Genomic DNA, 15,933 nt, shown 5'->3' on the forward strand with positions numbered 1-15,933 from the left:
TCCAGATCCTCCAGATCCTCCTAATCCAGACTGCCGAGATGTAGAAGGATGGACAGAAACAACTATGAATATTTTCCACAGCTGACGTAAGAGTTGGACTTTCTCTTGTCTTTTAAAGTTGAAAATTACTATCTGTTTATCAGATGGAAACACTCCAGCAAAGGTTTCCCAGGACAATCTCCAGGAAAATTGCCAATAGAGCTTCGGCAACCTACAAGCGTGCAGGATCTATAGGCCCAGCTTCAATAACTGTTGGCAAATGTGCCGATAGGTGACGTGTATGCCTCCATGCCCAGCTGTATCTCGTCTTGTATTCAGGCTTCTAGAGACGGCCCAGCAGGGGACTAGAACCTGCTTTCAATTGTACACTTTCCCCCCCAATAACTGAATCCTTTAATATTGTAATCACTTACACATTAAATTCCCACAACCCCTCCTTGGTGCTTTTGTTTTGTCAGTGAATGCATGTTATCCTCTATTAAATATCTCCTGAATAATTAATAAGTTGTACGTAGTGGCAGTGCTTAGGATGTTCAGTTAATGAAGGGTCTCAGTATCACCCTCACACACACACACACACAGAGTGCTGTAAGTGTGTGTATTAAATGATAAGTGCACGCTGTATCTGGATGAAGCATGAGACTGCAGTTAAAGTTTACTGCCTGCATGTAACCGAAGATGTTTAACTGCGGTACATCTGTGTGGTCTGAGCTAACGACTAAACGTTTGACCGGAGGACTCCCTAAGGTAGGCAGAGAAAGGAGAAAGAGAGGCATACAAGCATTCTTCTCCAGTTGACTCACTCTGGAAAACAGCTGTGCGAATGCAGACACACACGTACACACATACACACACTAGAAATCCAAGTTACGAGGGGCAACCTCGATAAGGTTTCCTGTCAAGCAAAATAAAACAAGTTACATAACCCTCAGAGGAAAGAAACACTCGAAAGGAGGTCTGACAGGGGAAAATTGTGTTTGTTTGTTGTTTGCTCGCCTGGGTCATAAGCTATAGACACCTCTTCACATTAAATTTCATCAAATGATCCGCCAGACTTTCAAATTACCAACAAAAACAGCCTGAGCTTACTCCTGCGCTCAGACGGAACAGGATCATGAATGAAACATCTGTGATTTGCTACAGTAAACAGAGTGTGAATGCTGTTAAACCACTGATCGTCCAGTCACTCGATACAACTCAATTTTAACCAGCTCAGATTAGCCAGTGCTCATCCAACACATCTTCAGAAATCAAAGTCATTCGTACAGAGCTTGGCATGTGGATGATGGAGAATCCTCAGGACGTTGAAAAGCATGAAAAGGCTTGAGGACGTTGGTCTGTACGTTAGTAATATTTATAAAAACATCACAAACAACAGGGAAGTTTGTTTTTCCTGTGAGAAAAGTAGTTCCCCGCAATCAGCTACAATGCCTTTAAATGGTCAAAATGACCAGTAGATTCCTTCATTACTAATAAAGAACGTAACAGGTCTGAACACCAAAAACAAACACCGCCTTGGCCATCTTCTGCAGTCATTATAGGAACATCTTGGTTTTTAAAATGTACCCTGCGGTAAACAGTGTATTAAACCATCACTCACAAGAGTCACTCGATCCAGAACAACATATACACCGAGCTATAGCTACATTTAGAACTCAGGGAAGATAATATGCTAGTCGGGTTGTTGTTCATTACTTGGAAAACATGTGTGTGTGTGTGTGTGTGTTCTCTGCATGTCAATACTTCTTAGCCTGAGCACGAGCGTCTGTTTGTGTATCCTGTTTGTATTGCATTCGTGTTTTTCCATGCGAATGCGGCTGCTTGTTTGTATTGGCAGGGTGTAATTTGGTGATGAATGAGGCTGGAGTCTGAAGCGGGGGGCCATCAACCCATGAACTGCCCCTCGTCCTCCGAGCCGTGCCAGTAATCTGTCCATTCTGACCTCGCTCCACTCATCTCTCTGCTGGCTCTAAAAAGTCTCAAATTCACTTATCTTGTGCGATGGGCCTGAAAGTAATTTGCCCTTGCTCTCTCCCACTCTCTCTCTCTCTCTCTCTCTCTCTCTCTCTCTCTCTCTCTCTATCACGCTCACCCTCTCCCTCTAAGCAATTACTATCTGTATTTACAACCTGTCTCTGAGCTGCACTGTCAGAGGTCATGATCCAACTGCCAGAATATAAAATTACACGACGGCACAGTATCGTGGCCCTCTGACACTTTCGCCGAGCTTTCATTCTCTCTCTCTCTCTCTCTCTCTCTCTCTCTCTCATATACACACCCTCGCTCGGCCTGAGTAAGCCAGAACTTATTTTAAGGCTTGATTGGAAACATCTGCTCAATGACAATCACCCAGACAGAAGAGTATTGACACGCTCGCTCCCTCTCGATCCGGTTTTGTTCTGGGCCGCTTTACCCTCGGCGTACTTTAAAACCTAAGAGCCGGGGCTGTAAAACGCAGCAAGGCGTACAGAAAAACCCCCCTCTGCAATGGGGAACGAGATACATTTATGGCATTCATAAAGAACAGATTAACAGGTTTGGGATTTGTGCCATGCATGCACATTAACGGCTGCCTTTTGCTCCGATCCTGCCTTGCCCACGCACACAACGGGCAAGTACACAAATGCACAAAGACTCTAATTAATATTTACTGAAGTGCTTTGCCAGCTTTGAGTGCCTTACCAAAAAAAAAAATAAAAAATTTAACAACAAACACACCGAAATAAGCCACCGCTCTCTTTATTTGCCCCTTCGGCTGGTTATGCTTTTTCGCAGGCAGGTCAATTAAACACAATAAAGCACTTAAAAGGCAAAGTCAGCCACGAGCTCTCGGCGCACGGACACCGAGGCACTTGCTAATTAGCGCACGCATTAGTAGGTTGCCTCGCATTGTAAGCGTTCGGAACATAGAGGCTCTTTCTTCTGGGCCGCACCCGGGCCCATAATGATCTCATTGTTACTCGACTGCTGCTGTGGAGAAGGCACTTCCAGGACTCGGATACGCTGTCACTACTGTGGCACCGAAGGCGCACAAACACTTCAGTGGACTACAGTTACAATAAAGCCTCTTTCCAAAAGAGCAACCTGCAGCAGGTGAGCTTGTTTCTGGTCGTCTAATAATTTCCTCCACTGGTCTTACTTGTATAAATAGGGACTACTTTATTTTCATGGAGTGGGTTAATTTTTAAACAAAGGCGCACTTGTGCAAAAGGAGGCTACTTTCTGTTGTATTCTAAAGAAGCACATTTGAGCATGTGAGCTTTGGGGTCCCCAAATGTGGGACCAAGAGACAAAAGACACAAGTGGAACACGATGGAGCAGATGAGGTTGTGCTTCTCAGGTTAGAGCTGGGCAATTAATCAAAAAGCAATCAAAATCGAATGGAAACAACACGGAGGAGAACCTAAACGCAGAGCCCGACCAAGCAGCTTTTACCAAAGAATAACGCGGCCTGTTGTTTGCATGTTTTGACTTTAGTGAAGACACTGAACATAAAGAAGTCAAATGTAACGCTGACCAAAATTAATCCTACAGTCTGTTTCAACCCATGAACCACAATCACATCATCAAATACGAACAGTACATGGCACTGAAACAGAGACTGTCAAGCTCCCAGTAACATTAGAAAAAATATCCCAGCTTTAATATGTACAGCACAAGTCTTATCAGAGAACTATGAGGGCAAAAAACAAATAAACAAAAATAAATGTTCATTAATCGTAATCGAGATAAAATGTCAATGATAATTAACTGTGATATAGACTTGCCGCCGTAATCGCCCAACCTCAAACCCAAATTACCAGACTTGTACAACAAGAATTTGTTCAAGACTAGGTTTTCCATAAAAATATAGCACTAAATCAGCTTCTTACCAAAACACTAAGGGTGTAGTTCCGGTTAAACAGGACTCTGGTTCGTTAACACCTTTGGTGCGATTCATTTGTGCAGGTGTGAATGCAGTAATCGCACTCTTACCTTACTCTGACCCTTGAGAGGAGGTGGTCTCGGTTCGGACCCAAATGAACCCTGCAGCATTTTGTTTGTGGTGAGAACGTGATCCGCCCTCGATCCGATCCAAATATCAGGTGAACTCCTCAAGTTTGTGTTAAACGGCTCCCGTAGCCAGATGTGCTTTACATTATGGGATGGGCAGAACACGTAAACAAAGAACTAGCTAAACTTTAGCTGCTAACTGGGACAGGACATTGAATCCCAATGACTCCACAACACAGGATCTTCTTCCTGTATGAACTTTCTTGCTGCCACCCTATACAGGTCTGACCAATAAGCGTCACTTGGTTTGTTGTGATGCATTTTGCGTGCTTTGATTTATCACGGTGTGAATACAAACTAAACTTAGAGGCGAAACACACCAAGTAAAAACAATCTTATAAACTAAATCAGACCAGAGCAAATGAACTATAGGTGTGAGACTGAACAGGTGAGGTTAAGACCTGACAGGTTTCCTGATCTCAGAGAGGTGCTGTCAGAGACCAATATCAGTAATATATCTACACAACCACAGTAACTTCAATAGCTGTTAATCAAAAAAAAGCAGAATGGAGCAGGTGTGATCTAGTTCAATAAGAAAAGTGCATTCAGACCAAGAATTTCATGAAGGCTACAAATCAAAACTTTCCTCTTTCCAAAAAACCAACAGAGTTTCCAAGCGAAGACTCAAAAAGACGCCCATAAATATTACCATTTTTAAAGCTGCTTCTAAAGACTAAAAAGAAGCAGGTGAGGTCTGTCTTGGCCAAAAAGGTGACTACCTGCACGCCAAGATTTATATTTTTAAAAATCTGCTTTCCAAAACAGTAGGAGACTATTAAGATCAATACTTCCAACCAAATCAAACCCAGATGTTTTCCAAAATACTAAGACGGCACAGGAGAGGTTTTGATCCTGAACTACAGACCTAAAAGCCTCGCCTCTATAAGTAAAGAATATCTTCCAAACAAGATTCAAGAAACGCTACAGGTTTTTGGACAAACTGCGGGTACATTTTTAGTCAAATGTTACTGGACAATCTTCAGAAAAACAGCTGTTGTCTAAGAGAACAACCTCTTCTGCTTGTGTAAGAGGAGACTCCTTCAGGTCAAGAGGTCAAGACCACAAATCAAAAAATAGACTGAGCAGGTCAGGTGAGTTTTTTTACCCTTAATTACAATCAACAAATGTCCTTCTAGTTCAAACGAAAGCTGTAATCTGACTAAAACAACAAAATGATAAATTGCACACATAAAAAAAAAAAAACATCTGTCAAAATGGACATACATAGGACATACATCCATGGAACCACAGAGGGCGATTTTTTGGTTGTGTTTTGTCTGGAGGCTACTTTCAAACCAAACTTTAATAGAACAGAACAGAAACAGAAACCCAAAATACATCCATAAATATCTTACTGCGTCAGACAAATTGTCAGACCAGGGCTTTAGTAAACAACCAGAAGGACTGAGCTTCTCAGGAAAAAAAAACAGATGAAGTATATGTTTAATCAGTAAGCATGGGCCTGTTAAAGCCTCCTGTCCACCTACTGCCAAATCACATAATGGCCTTTCACTGGGAAGCCAAACGTTACACCCAGACGTCAACACGACTCGCTAATTGTACTGAGAATAGGAGACCTACGGCCTGAAACTTCATTAGCCACTCTTCGGAAAATGTAGGGCACGACAGGAGACTGAGTAACCGCGTTAAGAATGATACTTTAAAAAATGCTGAAGTAAATGTCAAAGCTCTGGGGTTTAATTTTTTGGACAGTCTAAGCAAAATTAAAAAAAACTGCACAGTGAGCAGAAGACGTGGTAGAAATCAAATACACCCTGAGAAAACCACTTTTAAAGAAGTGTCAGGGCTCAGGGCACAAAGAGAGGACATTATGTCAATGCTGAAGTCTGAAGAAAGACAGAAAGATAAAAAGGAGGGGGGGGGGGCAGCCTCAAAGACAACGACAGCCTGCTTGAAATACTCGCTTTGTTTAATGATGAATGGCATTCACTGTCAGCAATAATTTGTAGTGGAGTAATGTTCTTTAGGAGTCTCCTGTCACTGCGGCTGATTTGGGAGGTTGAGTGGTCATGAACCCACCCTTCCACAATTTTGAGGATCACACCTGTTATTGATAATATCACAGACACGCCTCATATTAGAAGAGCTGTGAAATGTCAGTTATTATTAAACAGATTAACCCGTTACAATCCAAAACTCTATGTAAAGTCATAATATAGAATTATTTCTTTTAGTTATAGTCAGAAATACCTGGGAATTGTTATCAGCACTTATAACTCTGACTGTTGGTCATAGTTCTTCTCTCTTTTATATAATCACTTTATCATTTCTGAGGTATTTTTCTTGCAGTGATTTCTGTTGCGGAAAATTTCAGCTTTAAAACGGCAGCATTCCAAAAAATTCTCATAATAGCAGATTCATACAGATTACATACAGGGATTATTAGGTCATAAACCTAAGGAACCAATCCCATCAAATTGTAGGGCTTTCAAGCTGCAGGTGAGTGGCTGAGGGGTAAGAGGAGACAAGGAATGAGGACTAATTGCATATTCATAGATCTGCACGTACTAAACGAAGACAAAAGTGTAGGTAAATATAAGCCACTACTAATGCATTAAGGAATCTGTAAAATAACTTCTAATATTTAACTGTGAGAATAGTTTTTAATCTGTTTAATCAATGAGCCAATTGGAAGTTTAATCATATTATTTGTCATTTTTTATGTTGTTTTAATGAGCTATCAATGAGAATTGTAACAGTGTGCGTACTTTTTCCGAGTTTTTCGTCTGACATGGTTTAAACTTTTCGTTTAGTCCATATTTTCTGTTTCGTTATACTCCCCATTGTGTTAAACTCGGAATACACTAGAACGTGCGGAACGTGTTAACTTATTCAAACACTGAAAAAAATCTCCAAAACATGACATTTCAGCAAATGTGTCCAAATATTTCATGCTACTGTGTATTTTCATGATAAAGCTATAAGGGCTAAGACCAGGTTATTTTTAAAGCGGAGAACGGTACGGCATTAAGCGCTCGACCAAGGAGAGATGCCCGGAGCGGAGCTCCACAGAAGAGGCTCAGAGGAGCAGACAATACGGAGCTGCTGAAAGCTCCAAAATAAAACCCCAGACTCGCCTTACCCTGCGGTCCACACGCCACACGCAGGACTCTCGACGGACAACGGCTACGTGCACATTTAGCACAGGTCCCAGGCGCTCCGCTGCATGGTTAAAATCCAAAACACAAGCCGAATTTCGTGCGTGGAAAACGGGGAGAAAAATCCACACGCTCCGCGGGAGAAAGTCACCTCCAGTCCGAACAGCGGCGACTCCAGCCCTGCTACTTCAAACCCCAGGCCCCGCCCCCGAGCTGCATCAGTGCCCATGTTTCCCTCTCCGCGCTCACCGACTGGACCGCGCTCTGAGTGGGCGGGGCCTTGTCGTGCTCTCCACCAATTAGGCGGCGCTCCCACAGTACACAGAGGCGGCGCTGCGGGGCTTGGAAGTCACGCGGCCGGATGCGGTGCATGACGTCAGCCCTTTGTTACCTTGCCGACCCGTTTCAAAACGAGTTACAAAATATCATAAAATGTAGCTTTTCGGATCTGTAAAGGTATAAAAAACAATTTCCGCGAGTCCTAGCGGTGCGCTTGAAGACCCGTGTTTGAGAGGCTGTTAATTAGGTCATGGCTTTTGTCGTCCGAGAATAGTAAACACTAACTGAGCCCATATAATGAATGAATTAGCCTCGCACAGTAATAACGAGGTAATAACATCGTCCACACACTGTAATAACAACACTCTGAGCTCATATTCTGGCAGAATTATGACACATTGCAGAAAGGTAAATACAATTCGCTGAGCCATAATTTTTCTTCTCCTAAAACTTTTTACCATCTGCTGTTCTATAGCTGCAAAGAGACTGGAAATAATGTTCAAGTCATTGTCCTTTAAAAAGCACAAGTACAGCCAAATAATAACGCTGCCCCAACAGTGCAAAAGCATATTGTTTTCATTCTTCTGCAGCTTTAGAGAATTATGGCATAGTTTAGCTTGATATAACCCTCACAAACCCAATGCAAGCACAATGTCTAATCTAATAATCCCCAAGTTGTAGCTGCTAAACTACTAAACAAAGCCAAAAATTGTTCTAAATATATTTCAACCAGGAGGTATTCTGCTGTCAGTTGTCTTAACATCCACCTTTAGAACAACATGATTCATTAAAAATAGCACAAATTACTACATGGGAAAAGCATTATTAATATTATAAAGGTAATCTCCTGTTGGGTTACAGATAATGAATGAATGAATGAATAATCTCCTGTTGTCCACTTGTGTCAACAGTGGACAATTAATTTCTTGTCCTAGTTTTATAAATATAGCAATATAGCAATAGATTTCCCACTAACCTACATTAAGAATTACATACCTTCACAAAATAACATTGTTGACCCAATGTAAAACCACAGCAGTACACAGTAAGTTTTGAAGGACTGACACATTTCAAGTTGATTATATCTAAAACAACCACTAATTGAAGTTTACTTTCTCCACTTGCTAAGCTTAGGTCTAGCTGCTAAACTACATAAGCTACTATTCTAAAATCATTAGGACTCTACCGTGCATGTCTTCTGTTGTCAGCCATTTGCTGATATTGGCTGCACAAATGAAGCCAAAAGCATAAGTTTGAAAGAGTGTATATAATGTCATTGGGTTGAGGTCCTAGACTAAAAAACTCTAGGAACATAGCAATTGGTTTCTGACTGAACCACACAGTGACTGAAATAATTTAAATAAAATTCATATAGTGCAATCATGACAATAGCATAATAGCCTAACTATATACTGCAGTAGTGCATGAGATTCGCAAACACAGTGTATCTGTAATCGCTAACAGTCACTACTGTGCTTATAATAATCCTAAAACTAGGCAACCGAATATTCTTTTTAAAAACACTGCTGTTCATATGACATCATTCAAATATTTTAGAAGTTGATTGAATCATTATGAAGGAAACAAAAAGAATAAGAAAGCAATAACATATTCCTGACAAAGCAATAAAATAACATTTTGCACTAGTGCTGGATTACCACACACTTTAACCTCAAATAACCCTGGGAAACAAAGAAATGCAAGTGCAACACAAAAGCAATCATGTGTCAGCTAACAATAATCACTAATCTACTAAGCAACAAGCCCTAATCTCAGGTCCAGTTTATAGAGCAGCCAGCTATTCTTAAAAAAAATAAAAATAAATAAAACCCTTTTCAGCCAGCAGCTATTCTGCTGTCGGCTGTCAAAACGCCCAGATTCAAAACACTGTGCTCGGCACACAGATCCCCAGTGACATTTTGAAACAACGGCTCTGATATTCAGCAAAGGTCAGTCATGAAGATGAATGTTTTTTTCTTTCTTTCTCTTTTCTTTTTTCCCTTGCTTTCTCCTTCTACAGCAGATGAAATGCGACTTTATTTGAGCACAGCTTGGGCCTGTCAACCTGCCTAAAGGCCCTGGGATAAACACTCCACTTGATTAACACTGTCATCCAGAAATACTACCTAATTGGGATGCACAGAAATACTTTGCATGGAGGGAGAATGCATCTTAGAAACAAAACAATACGCATGGAAGCACATTCATCTTTTGTTATTCATTATATAACACTGTAATAACATTTAATAAACATCAGCCGATAGCCGTCACATAATCAAACATATTAGATGCTACCTTTGTAAGCACAATATAAAAACATGGCAAGAAGTTGGCAATGTAATGCAGAGTCTGAACCTAACTATGAGGTTATAAACCCATAAAGTCTACAAACTGGTGAAGTTACACTTTAACTATCCTACAGAAACACAGAAACACACCACGCTGGTTGTGGTAAAAAGAAATAGTCATGCACTGACCATGACACAGACTGACCATTTGTTTTCAATTTAAAAACCAGGTTGAAGCCAGCTTCTTATCAGATTATCCAGTTCCACCTTAAATCAGGCAGTGGCTACAGACTAGCGCCCGAGAATGTTGCTGCCTGTGCGCCAGAATTTAAGGTGGAAAAACAGGACAATTAAGAATGAGAATCCAACTTCCCTTTGGGTAAGTAACAGCTGCACCATTTAAGGTGGAATGCGAAATTCCATTAAGGACCGACAATAGCGAATACGAATACGAAGCCTCGTCATTCTACTTTCATTAAAGCCCTGGCTGCTTTCTAATAACGTTAACCTTAAGAGGGATCTGATTCCTCATTGGGTTGTTTCCCAAAGCTCGCAGCAGTTGGAGAGAGACAGTAATAAAACACATTAAAGGTATAGTGTTGAATACTCACTCTCCGTGGACAGCGGTACCGTGCTCGGATCAGAACATGCTGATGGTTTGTTGTGGTTTCTTTCCTCTGTGTTGTTGCACTTCGCTACCGAATCACTGCTGCTGTCTGCGGCGCATGCGCACTGCGACGGTTCTCACACTCCACACCAGCCATCATTTCCAGACGCTGCATGTTTTCAGGTGTGTCTCGCCGTCGCCTGAACAATAAGCACCTCCTCGCTGACGTTTTGAGTGTGGCTGTTTAATAATGAATAATTAAATAATAATAATAATAGTATCTTCTTAATAACGTAATTGTTTTGCTGTGTGTGCTGTAGCCTCAAAACTCATAACAGAAGGCTGTGAATAAAACTCGAGGAAACTCGTATACCCACCAGCCTTTCCAGTGTGTGTTTAGTTTTATGTTTGTTCACATTACAAGTCACACACTGACCATACAGTTGCACTTTGTAGTTTAAAAATTACAATCTGTAGTCCATCTCTGCAGGACCTCAACAGAGAAGGTATTATTTGGGTGGTGGATCATTCTCAGGACGTCAGTGACACACTGACATGGTGGTGGTGTGTGTTGAGTGGATCAGACACAGCAGTGCTGCCAGTGTTTTTAAATACTCTATCCCATCACTGCCTACTCTATTTGAAACACTAACCTTGTTTGTCCATATTATAGATAGATAGATTGATTGATAAATATATTGATTGATTGATTGATTGATTGATAGACATTTACATTCTGTAGTCATTTGAAAACATTTGGTAGTCATTTGAAAGTCAGACCCACTCGTTACAAGGCAACCAGTTTTTTCAATCATTCAGCCTTTTCCTTTGCTGTGCTAAAGACGATTTCTCTTGCAACATCCTTCAAGATTCTCTGACTCGCAGACACAGAATACATGCCCAGTGACGCACTGCAAGGGGAGGAATTTTGTTTCTATGGGGAGGGGTTTTGGTTGTTGAATATGTCTCAGACCACCTTGAAAGTGGTTTGAATGATCAGATTTTTATTCGTATTTTAATGCACCTCGGATGTCGTTACACTTGCATTATGTGGCTTGGCCTTACCTAGGTATAATCCTTATACTCAAGAGGAATGAATGACCAGGTGAAAACATGGTCTTAACCATTCTCTAGTCCTGAGGTCTTCAAATCCAGATTTGAGTTTCCAGGTCCTCCAGAACGGCACAATACCTGGTTAATACTCAGGTACATTAGCAGTTGCAACTATAGTGTCATATACCGGTCAGCCATTTTAAAATCCTGGCCTGAAAATCGGATCCAAGTTCCAGATTAGAAGACCTCTGCCAGGGTTTCATCTGTGATCATACAAACAAGGTGAAAGGTGGTATGTATGCAGAGCAACAGATGGTAAAACAAATCTGTGCCATTGTAAAACTGCAAAGTGCACCAGAATTGACAATAGAACTGATAAAATGGAGTCTATAGATGTATTTTCTCTACTGACCCCAATGTTTCAACCCTATTTAACACAACTGTGATTGACTTAATCTCCACTGTCACTTCCTTTGCAATGCAGAAGCATCATTACCACTGCATTAACATATTCTCATCACATCTTTCCCTCCTTTGTAACATTTTCAGCCCAGTTTACACAGCTCTTACACAAAAACACAAAATGAATGTGTAGTAACGTCTTATAAAAGCACTCGCAATAATGAGTACCCATGCAAACACAGTAGGACACAATTTTCAGTGCAGTTATTCACAAAGGAAGTTGTTATCAGATGAAGAATAAATAAGACTGTTACTTACATAGCGCTTTTCTAGACACTCCAAGCACGACACATTCTATGAAGCATTAGGGATCCCGTCAATCACCACTGGTGTGCAACATCCACCTGGATGATGCAATGACAGCCAGACTGTGCCAGTACTCTCAGCACCCATCAGCTATTTGGTACAGCAGTGACTGCACAAAGCCAAAACACACTCTGGACAGGGCACCAGCCCATCGCAGTTCATCACACACTCACTTATTAACAATTTCAAAACAGCCAGTCCACCCACCAACAAGAGGTTTTGGATTGTGGGAGGAGCCCAGAGCACAGGGAGAACAGACTCACATAGTGACCTGAGGCAGGGATCCAAATGGACCTTTAAAGGTACGTCTTATCCATAGCAACTTACAAGGTTACTGGTATTACGGGTAGGCCAACACAGTGTTAGGAGTCTTGCCCAAGGACACTTATTGGTGTAGCACAGACTGGTTGCCCAGACCTGGAATCAAACCAAGGTCTCTCACATGGGTCTGCCAATAGTGTTACCACTGTACTACACCAACCACTGTAGTTGTACACAGGATAAGACATAAAATATCTTATGCCTGTCCATTAGAGCTTCACAGAGCTTTACACACTTATGTTCTTACATGTAATTCAGATTCTAAAAATGTACAGAACCCCACTGGCACCGTTAATGCATGCACAGTACCACTACAGTCGCGTGTACTTTACACTTTGCATCCTAAACCATGCACACAACCTACCAGAAATCAACATTTATTTTGAAAATATTAAATAAAATTAACAAATTTGTAACGGTGAGTGTAATTTATTTTAGTTTCTGAAGACAAGGGCCAAAGCATGACAAAGCTCCTCAATGAGACAAAATAACTGAGTTTGTAATAATATTATTGACCTTTGAATACACAAACAAATAATGCTGTATTCTTATTTTTAAGTCAATCATAATATTCACTGATCTCCAAAACCAATTCCCTCCTTCAGTGTAGGTCCAATGACCACCAGAATGTTCTTTGCAGCCCTCTTGTAGTCCCAGTGCTTGAGAAACCATGGGTTAGCTGTTGGATCATGTGAGGATTAGATTGTATTCAGGCATCAGAGCATTAATAAGGTCAGGTAGTTATGCTGAATAATTAGTTCTGGATCAGCAATGCCACTCCCACTCATCCCAAAGGTTTTACAGAGAGACTGTATACCCCTCTAGCCAACAATTAGCGTTGGGCCTGATGAGGTTAGGGTTATTGCGGCTGCTGAACACACAGATGTATTGGCTGATTGTGGCGACGTCTCCAGTGCAGTGAATTCAAAACAAATTGCTTTTGAAGCTCGGTTTCTGAGGCGTGAACAATACATTCTGAAACTTTTACAGGGTTCACATCATTAAGTCATCATTGAAAAGAGGCCTAAGCAACAAGGAACGCAAATCTTTATGGCACCTTGATGAAGCTAGATCCATAATAAGTGCTGCCGATAACGCCAATATGTTTGGTGTGTTGATAAAGAGTTGCACTGCGGAGCTGGGTGCGCCTGATGCTTTGGCCCCAGACTAAAATGTCTTTGACAGCCGAGATAAATTGGCTCATTAGATGCCCCCACCTGCTGTCTATGTTGGTATTGATGAAAAAAAATGTCTTGAATCGCTGAGCAAATAAATGCAACTTGGTGGGAGAATGTTTGGCTTTTCCAATATGTCATCAGCAGTGCTGGGCGCAGAGGAGCTGGAAGGAATATGTAATGTAACTTGATGTTTCACTGTCACGCTTACACGCCAGTTCACGTGAAGTGAAATCAATACCTTTCAATTGATGACACACGCTCTTCCTTTGACTGAAATCAATCATTGCAGAAGTCATCTTTGCCATCATCACTATCAGTGGAGACAGCCTGCTATTGTGCCGGCCACTGTTTAGATATTCATGGCAGGCAAAGGGGAGCGATCAACTTTGATTCATCTGCACCATTGACACATGACAAAACTGGCCACGGTTCAGACCAGGCCACAAAACTCTCCAACAGTGTCTCTCTCTCTTTCTCTCTCTTTCTCTCTCTGGTACTTTCCTTGAAAAGAAAATCCATCAAGCGAAAGAAAAGCATCCTACACTGATTGATCCAAGTTGTCCTTAAAGTCTGATCTTAGACCAGTATCGAAGGCTGCTCTGATGCTTATGCACAACGAATGGACTTATAGGAAACTGATCCTGGATCAGCACAGAGGGGCAAACTTGCAGTCAGATGGACCTAGAGCAAGCGGAGCAGGGGAAGTACTCAGCAGTGGGCTCCATCAGGCAATAATACAAAGTTAATGATGCAGAATGGTGTCTTTCTTGGGCCCTTGGAGACGTCAATACAGGATGTTTAGGAACGGTGTTCCTAATTACGCTTTTTTATATCCAGCTCTGACATGATTGACGATTTCAGTGGGGATGTATTATCGATCCACTTCACAGACAAGTCATATTGATTGCAGTTGTAGATTGGGTATGACTTTTTTGCTTCTTTCTCTCTCTCTCTCTCTCTCTCTCTCTCTCTCTCTCTCTCTCTCTCCTCTCTCTCTCTCTCTCTCTCTCTCCTCTCTCTCTCTCTCTCTCGTGCCAATCAGAGGGAAAATTTAGATTCGGGGGCGGCCAAATGTGACCTGTGGGTGTTTTTTTGAAATTATCCCTCTAAAAGCTCGCTGATGAGGGCGCGACAAAGGATGCACCAGCTGCGTGGCTTTGTGCGGTGGGCCGCAATCATGTGTAATGGATCGGCTGCTGCACGCCGCGTGCGTCTGAGGCCCGCCGCTCGCTCGCCATTTCATCAACTCTGTTATTCCTCCTCCTCCCCTGCAGCAAGGTTGAAAAATGGCACTGGAACAGCAGGCCGCATGCATGCGTGTGTGCGTTCGTATACATCCGCCTCACACAGCCGGGAAGAGGAGGAGAGGCCTGTGGTTGAAATATCTGACATGACAGCAGTTTCTCTGCACCCGCAGCTCCTAAATGACAATGACACCAACAGCACGCTGCAGGGCTCAGCCGGCGATTGTTCAGCTCAAATTGCTGCTCTCTTTTGTCAACTCGGCCGTTTTCCTCTTCCCCCTGACGCAGACAAAGCACTCGCGTGCGCTCAATCACGCACATATCGGCCATACTCCTCCTTTGTGAATGTCTTCTGCTTTGTCAGGAGGGTAAACTAAGCAAAAGTGGGACGCTATGGTGGATGCAACAAGAGGTCAAGTTAACACTGGGGCTGGGTGTTGAAATTCAAAATGTTTTATGGCCAATTACTTCAATACTATGAAGCATCTAAAGATTCAGTGTGGTTCAATAATAGGACTTATGTGGCACTTTTCCACTGCATGGAACCTACTCGGCTCGACTTGGCTCAGCTCTTTTGCTTTTCCACTGGTCAAATCTGGCACCTGGCCCCTGGAACCTGGTACTAAATTGTGACGCGTAAACCTTACAGAGTGCTGATTGGCCAGAGAGACCTGTCAATTACCACAAAATGCAGAACTCCAGCACAAACTTGCCTCTTGTAAAATCTCTGTAGTTACAGCAGCTTTCACATTTGCTTTTATCTGTTTCCCAACGGCAACTCGTAAGGAAGAGATTCAACGCCCCTTGGGTCAGAACAGCGGCACTGAGGTGTGTTCAGTCAAAAAAACAAAAACAACATGCGAATACACAACTAGCAAACAGCACCTAACTTTATCGCCAGAATTGTTGTTTTTTAAAGCATGTGGTTCCTGTTACAGACAGGGTTTAGCGGTGTCACCGGCTCCATTTTACAGGGGAACTGTGGTAGTGGAAAAGCGACCAGCTAAAAGTGAGTTGAGCTGA

The 15,933-nt window shown here is 42.1% G+C and overlaps 1 protein-coding gene across 2 annotated transcripts in view; it reads right to left on the reverse strand.

Moving 5' to 3' along the window:
* fam222ba (family with sequence similarity 222 member Ba) overlaps positions 1–10,429 on the reverse strand; it is an 88,341-nt gene extending 77,912 nt beyond the window's left edge. The window contains exon 1 of one of the 2 annotated variants that reach the window (XM_066659643.1): positions 10,351–10,429. The gene's annotated coding sequence lies outside the window, so the exon portion shown is untranslated. Of the gene's footprint in view, positions 1–7,156; positions 7,318–10,350 lie in introns of those variants that run through there. The other variant, XM_066659644.1, reaches the window with a different exon arrangement.
* Positions 10,430–15,933: the final 5,504 nt, after the last annotated feature.

Source organism: Hoplias malabaricus, chromosome 2, assembly GCF_029633855.1.
Source record: "Hoplias malabaricus isolate fHopMal1 chromosome 2, fHopMal1.hap1, whole genome shotgun sequence".
NCBI lineage: Eukaryota > Metazoa > Chordata > Actinopteri > Characiformes > Erythrinidae > Hoplias > Hoplias malabaricus.